Here is a 6813-nt window from a genome sequence, read left to right on the forward strand (position 1 = left end):
TGTTTCATGCCATAACCTCCCAATGTTTCCACTTCTGGGATATGTACGCTCCCTTGATCCCTAGGTTTGAAAAATGAGAGGAAAAACATGATCCCGTCTTTACAGATTCCCAAGTCAAGCAAAGAACCAGGCTCTTAAGAACCAGAGCATCAGTAACTTCAGCAAACAGCTTGGGGATGTGATCAGGTCCTTCAGTAACAAATACGCTGTGTATACACGGATGTATATAATGTGTATAAACTGATGCCCGTCTTGGAGGAGGGCACTTGTGGGGACGAGCACTGGGTGTTATATGGAAACCAATTTGACAATAAACTATTTGTAAAAAAAAAAGTCAAAAAAAAAAACAACTGATGCCCGTCTTAGTTTTTAAAATCACATACAGTCATTAACACGATGTCATTTGCCCAGAGCACTCAAGGTCCTGTTCAAGAATAAGTAATAAAAACTCCAGTCAATTCTCTGAACAATAGAAATAATAATTGTACCTACTTCACGGGGTCACTGAAAAATTTAATAAAATCATCTCAAGTGCTATGGATGCTGGCATAGAATCAGCACTATAGGTGAGCCACGGCTACTGGTATCTTAAGCCCATAGAGGGTGGAGACTCTGGTTCTAAACCAACTAAATGGGATTCCTCGTGGAGAAGCCTGTAACTCAGCAGACAAGGAGATAAACACATACAATACGATGAGACACGGCTTGCCAACACAGGTAAGTGCAAAGTGCTTTAGGACTATAAAGAAAGGAATGCCTACCTGGTGGTGGGAAGGAATGTCAGGGAAGGAGAAGCTCTAGTGGAATGCCTGGGGGCCACGCGGGCAGGCAAGGGGAGAGGTCACGCTGGGTGAGAGCATGACTAAGAAGAGGGGAATTACCCATCAACAAGTCTTAGGGCCAATAGTACAGAGAAGGCGCGGCAGATGGGAACGGGAAGGCAGTCACAGGGTAAAGAAGCCTGATCACACAGGTAATAAGAATCAAGAGAATTTAAACAGTATGAAAACCTGTTTTGTTTTGTTTTGTTTTTTAACTCTTTGGGAAAGAGAAGATGAAGAATTAGTGGAAGGCAAACTCTGGAGCTCTTGAATGACCCCAGGAGGCAGTGGGGATGGAGGGATGGGAGCAAAGTGAAGACATTTTGGACACGCAAACTCAAAGGGTCTGAGGACACATCGAGTTCATTACCGGGGGTCACGAGCAGAAGTTGAGGGGTGCCAAGGGTGCTGTGTTGATGAGAACTCCAAATGGCTGGTTTCGGCAGCTAACTCACCAGATGGCAGGCTCGCGGACTAAGACAGGAAATACAGGAACGGCGCGGTTGGTGATGAGAAATCAGTGAGTTCAGTGCGACACAGGTGGAATCTGGATACCCAGAGAGGCAGAAGCACCAGATAAACCGACCTGTTTGGAAACCAAGCAGAGGGGGTCTGGACTGGCGATGAGAACCAAGCAGATCCAATGAAATGGAAACACACAGTTCATGTGCTCCTGGGCCGGACTAGGGCGGAGTCATCATGAAGGGACTCCAGGTCTCTCTGGAGCCCACAGACTACCAGGAACAGGATTGCTCAAACCAGGATAGTAAAACCAGGATAGTAAAAAGTGACTACCTACCCTATGAGCCTGAGGACAGGGCTGGGTGGACTCTTTGGCTCTGTGATTCTCAAAATGCAGCTGGTCAAGGACAGGGCTGTTAGCATAACCTGGGAGTTCCTTAGAAACAAATTCTTAAACCTCACCCCGGACCTGCCGCTGCCTTTTTTTTTTTTTAATGTTTTATTTATTTCTGGGAGAGAGAGAGAGCGCGAGTGTGAGCAGGGGAGGGCCAGAGAGAGAGGGAGACACAGAATCCGAAACAGGCTCCAGGATCTGAGCTGGCTGTCAGCACAGAGCCCGACGCAGGGCTCGAACCCACAAACCGCGAGATCATGACCTGAGCCGAAGTCAGACGCTTAACCAACTAAACCACCCAGGCACCCCACGGACCTGCCACTTCTTCTAGAAGCTGGAGTGGGCTGGAGAAGAGCAATCTGTGTTTTAACAAGCCCTCCAGGTGATTCTGATGCCTACTAGAATTTCAGATCTACTACTGCCTTAGCTACTGCCCCCAATTACTTGAGTGGAAAGGAGTGTGCAAAAAAGAATTCCCAGGAAACAGACTTCTGAAGACCCGAGGAAATTAAGTGTAAGTAAAGCATATAGCATTAGGAACTTTTGCGCATTTTCGACCCCACTGTGAGCTAAAAGTTTGTACGGCAAATTAGATCCAAAGGAGCGGCCCACTCTGGATATGCAATGGCCCTCTGGGCCAAGCGAAAGGATCAGCCTCAGGACAAAACCTTTAAGCGGGAACCTAATTTAGTCCCCTAAGGAACTAAGCTAAATTACCCTCGTATCAAACTTTACACACAAAATGGATCTAACAATGGCCACAATATGTTTTTGTCTAGAAGCAAGGACATTGAAATAAGTCAGACAAAAACAAAACCAAGCCAAGAAATACAGAACCAACAAGAAAAAGGGAAAGGAAATTAAAACAATGTTAACTGCCATTTATAATCCAACTCAGACGTATAACCACCCCAAGCCCACGAGGAGTCACTATTACCTTTTATCCCCAGATACTCTAAACCTTCATCTACAAGCATTGCCTCATATCCTTTCATTCAGAATTACAAATAAGTCAGAGATTATTTTTATAATCAATGTGCATATAACGTATGGCAAAGGCACGGCTGGTCCAGGGAATACGGACTTCCTCTCCCCTCCCAGTGCGAAAATCCCAGCTAGGTCTGCATTTTTCCTAGGCTTTCTCCCTCTGACCTCTCAATGGGGTACCCACTCTCCTGTGACCTTCTGGCCTGCATGCAATCCATCCACACTGGGGATTTAGCCGATTCTTGGCTGTAACAACCCATTTCTGCTTCAAGACTACATATTACACACTACACACCTGCTCTGCTGACGTTTTCCGAGCTGTTCCTTTCTTCTAACAATCCCTCCTGTTGGGAGGTTGATATGAAGATCAACGAGTTAATGTTTGTCAAATACTTTAGGTTTCTCAGATGAAAGGCAACATTAAAGTTCAAGAGACCTGAGGCCGCCATCACACTAGCGGTGTTGCAGTTGACTCTGTATTTGGGCTTCAAAGAAGGAAAGAAATCAAGGCTGAAAAGACACTCTTTTGTGAAGACTGGCTAGCTTTGCATTCTTGCTAAAATAAAGGCAGGCAGGTTTATTCTCAGCATTCCTTAATTAACTGGATCCTAACATTAGAAATCCAAGGATCTTTCTATTAACCCGGGACCCTTGTTTTCGTAAGTGGTATACAGGGAACAGGATTCTTTTCTCTGCCCTTCTCTAAGCAGCTTTTCCTTCCCAAGCTTCCTTACTGGCTGACGATGCAATTCTCAACCTCCTCCTATGTGAGGGGCCACATGAAAGCTGCAAGCCAACACGTTTGCTTTGAGCCAACAGACCAAAATAAAATGAAATAAAATAAAGGTCAAAGACAAAGCTTTATGTGTATGTTGGCATGCATGTGAATTCAGGCTGCTGGGGAAAAAATGACACACACACAAAGAGCACATTCATGGCCACATATAACTCCTCAAACATATAAATAGCCATTCTTGACCCCACACCTACTCTGCGCAAAGCACTATGTCAGGAAGGGAACACAGGGCATTGCAATGAATTCACAAATACACTGGCAAGTTAGATACCACCGGCCCCACCTTGTAGATGAAAGAACAGACACTCCAGAGGGCTGCAAAGTTTGGCCAACATTACAGAGCTAAAAAGAGGCGGAGCTGAAATTCAAACCTAGCTACATTTCAAACGCCCAAAGCTGGATCCCCTACTCCATCCAGCAGGCTGATAGATGGGAAGGCTGTAGAACTTGCTACACACCCCTTCGACTGCTCAAAAAGCACTCCACGGTGGGGGGCCTGGGTGGCTCAGTCAGTTAAGCCTCAGACTCTTAATTTCCGCTCAGGTCATGATCTCAGGGTTCATGAGACTGAACCCCGCATCGGGTTCTGCGCACACACCTTGGAATTCTCTCTTCCTCTCTCTCTGCCACACCTTCCCCACACTCACGGTCTCTCTCTCTCTAAATAAACAAATAAATATTTAAAAAAAGAAAAAGAAGCACTCCAGGGCGTTCAGACAGGGCAGGGTAAATTAACTCAGTAAGGGAAGATCACAAAAAAATCAGGAAGGGGAGATCTTATTTCAAACATCAGTTTTAATCTCATTACAAAAACTTGTCTTCCCTCGTTCTTTTTTAGTCAGCCCAAGCAGTAATGATTTAATTGGCTAATTAAGTATTTCCTCTTATCTCTCTCCCTTGCCTTATCTCTACCAAAGTGCACAGCACAGCACCAAGGCTTACAGTGGGTTCCAATCCTACACAACCTCTGGGGACTAAGAAGTTCAAATGCAGCATAGCAGGTGAAAGAGAAAATGAATATGGAACCCAGGTGGGCTACACTATACAATCAAAAGGTTTATGTTTGCTTCCCTGAAGCAAAAAACACACAAACTCTTAATTCAGAAGGAGGGCATTTGTTTAAAAAAAATTTTTTTTCATAGTTCTTGACCCCTGGCCCATCCATTCAGGACAGACAGGAACTCTCCTAGAAATTATAATTTTTCTCTGAATTATTTAGGTTCTTCCATATTAAAAATTTTTTGTGTGTTTATTTATTTTTGAGAGAGAGAGAAATAGAGCATGAGCGGAGGAGGGACAGAGAGAGAGGGAGACGCAGAATCCGAAGCAGGCTCCAGGCTGTCAGCACAGAGCCCGACGCGGGGCTTGAACCCACAAACCCAAAGATCATGACCTGAGCTGAAGTCGGATGCTTAACCGACTGAGCCTCCCAGGCGCCCCTAAGGTTCTTCCAAATGAAAACAGTCTTACTGTTCTCTTTCCATTCGAGCTGTCCAGCCCACATAAGCGTGCACACCCCACAACAGCTAAAGTGTGAATAACAACTATGTTTAAGCCAATGATGGAAGGCGGACAAGTACAGGGATGAGCAAGAAAGGGCTTCCCCTCAGCCGTGTCTCTGGTGCAGGTCCACACCTCCAGTAAAACTCCTGTCAAGGGGCTGTTCTTGAGATAAGAGAAGGTGTTTGTGGAGGGGCCTGGATCAACACCCTCAAACTGTACTCTTTCAGCTCTACGACGTCAGCCAGGACCCAGCCACTCTGCACACCGGGACAACCCCACTTCAGCCCAGTGAGGCGGCACCCTAGAAAAGCAGCCCACATACAGAGCACTATGGCCTGGTGAGGAACCTTTCTCGGCGGCATCTGCCGAATCCTGGACCATCAGGCCATACACCAACTTGCCAGAAGACACGCCCGTGTTTCTAAAGTTTCCGAGAGAGAAAAAGTAATCCTTATGACTGTGCAAAAGCAGTGATGACGGTTCAATGGAGAGAAAACTGCAGCACACACGGTGACGCGTACACGGGCTCCTTCTGCACCTCGTGGCCCCCCATTTAGATCAGGCAGGAGAGCATCGTGCCTCTCGGGCCCCACTCGTTAAGGCTATCATTGCCGTGGCACAAGCTTTTAACCCCATCACCAAAAGATAAGCAACTTTAATGCGCGGTTGTGTAACGCTGCTGTATCATCACCTACCGCTGTCAAGTGGCTCTTTAAAAGGGAATCAAGTACCATTCTAATGAAAACAGGCACGGGTCAATTAGTGCCAATTAAAATGTAGACGGTCATGCAACTGCTGCTTGTGGAAATGGCATCAGGCAGGCATGGAGGGGGGTCCAAACAGAGAGACTCCTAAGAGGGTAACATGCTTCTAGTTTAATTTCTCATATCTATCATACCCCACATAGCTGGGGCTATGATCTCTAGTTCAAATAGCCAGCTTTTTGAGCTCCTTTTTTGGATGACTCTCACTTTGCACAAGCTGTTTCTTCTACCTGGAATGCACCCCCCCCAATCACTCCTACAGGTAAACACCACTTTAACCCTATAAGTTCAGGGCACACCTCACCCCTTCATCTCCAGGACCCAGCTTTCTCTGACTCTCAAAGCACCCCTCCCTCCCTACACTATCATTCTTGAACAGCCTGTGGGTTTCCTCCAGGAGGCTGCAGTTAGAGCTTGTTGAAGTATCTCTGTGTCCCGTTTTCCTAGCACAGACTAGAAGCTCAATACTAGGTTTGTTGAATGAATGGGTGAACTAAGCCATTTTAAGAAATTAACACGTTGGTGGAAACTCTGTAACCATATATTCAGCCTACAGTAGAAAGTCCCCGCCTTCACAAAGAGCCTGCAGCAGCCAGTTCCTGGACAGACTGAAGCCCAAACCACAGNGAGACTGTATGAACACTCTCAGAACGTGTTCATACTCAGAACTTTGAAAGCTGGAGGTGCAGACCTGTTCTGGAAAGTACGTGGCCCCAGCCAGGTTTCCCCCGAGCCAGCCCGACCACCCGAGTAGGGCCAAGAAGGCCAGGAGTTTGGTGGCAAGGCTGGGGCCTAGTGGGAGGGCATAAAAACTCCTCTCGGTGCCAAGATCCTGTCCCCCCTGGGCAGGCGGGGAGCGGAGTGGGGTCGGGGAGCGGCGTTCCTCTCTCGCTGGAGCAACTGCGACGTCGTTCTTCTCTCACCTTCCCGCTCCCACCGCCCGGGTCTCTCCAGCTGCCCTTTCCGGGCCCTCTCTCGGTTCCCAAAAAGCAGGAGGGAACGGGGAGGAGGGGGGCGAGGGTGTGGGCTGGACCGCAAACCCCGCAGACAGCGCGCCCCCTCCCCCTTCACCACCCTGCCCAGACG

Source organism: Crocuta crocuta, unplaced genomic scaffold (genome assembly GCF_008692635.1).
Source record: "Crocuta crocuta isolate KB4526 unplaced genomic scaffold, BGI_CrCroc_1.0 scaffold3, whole genome shotgun sequence".
Classification (NCBI taxonomy): domain Eukaryota; kingdom Metazoa; phylum Chordata; class Mammalia; order Carnivora; family Hyaenidae; genus Crocuta; species Crocuta crocuta.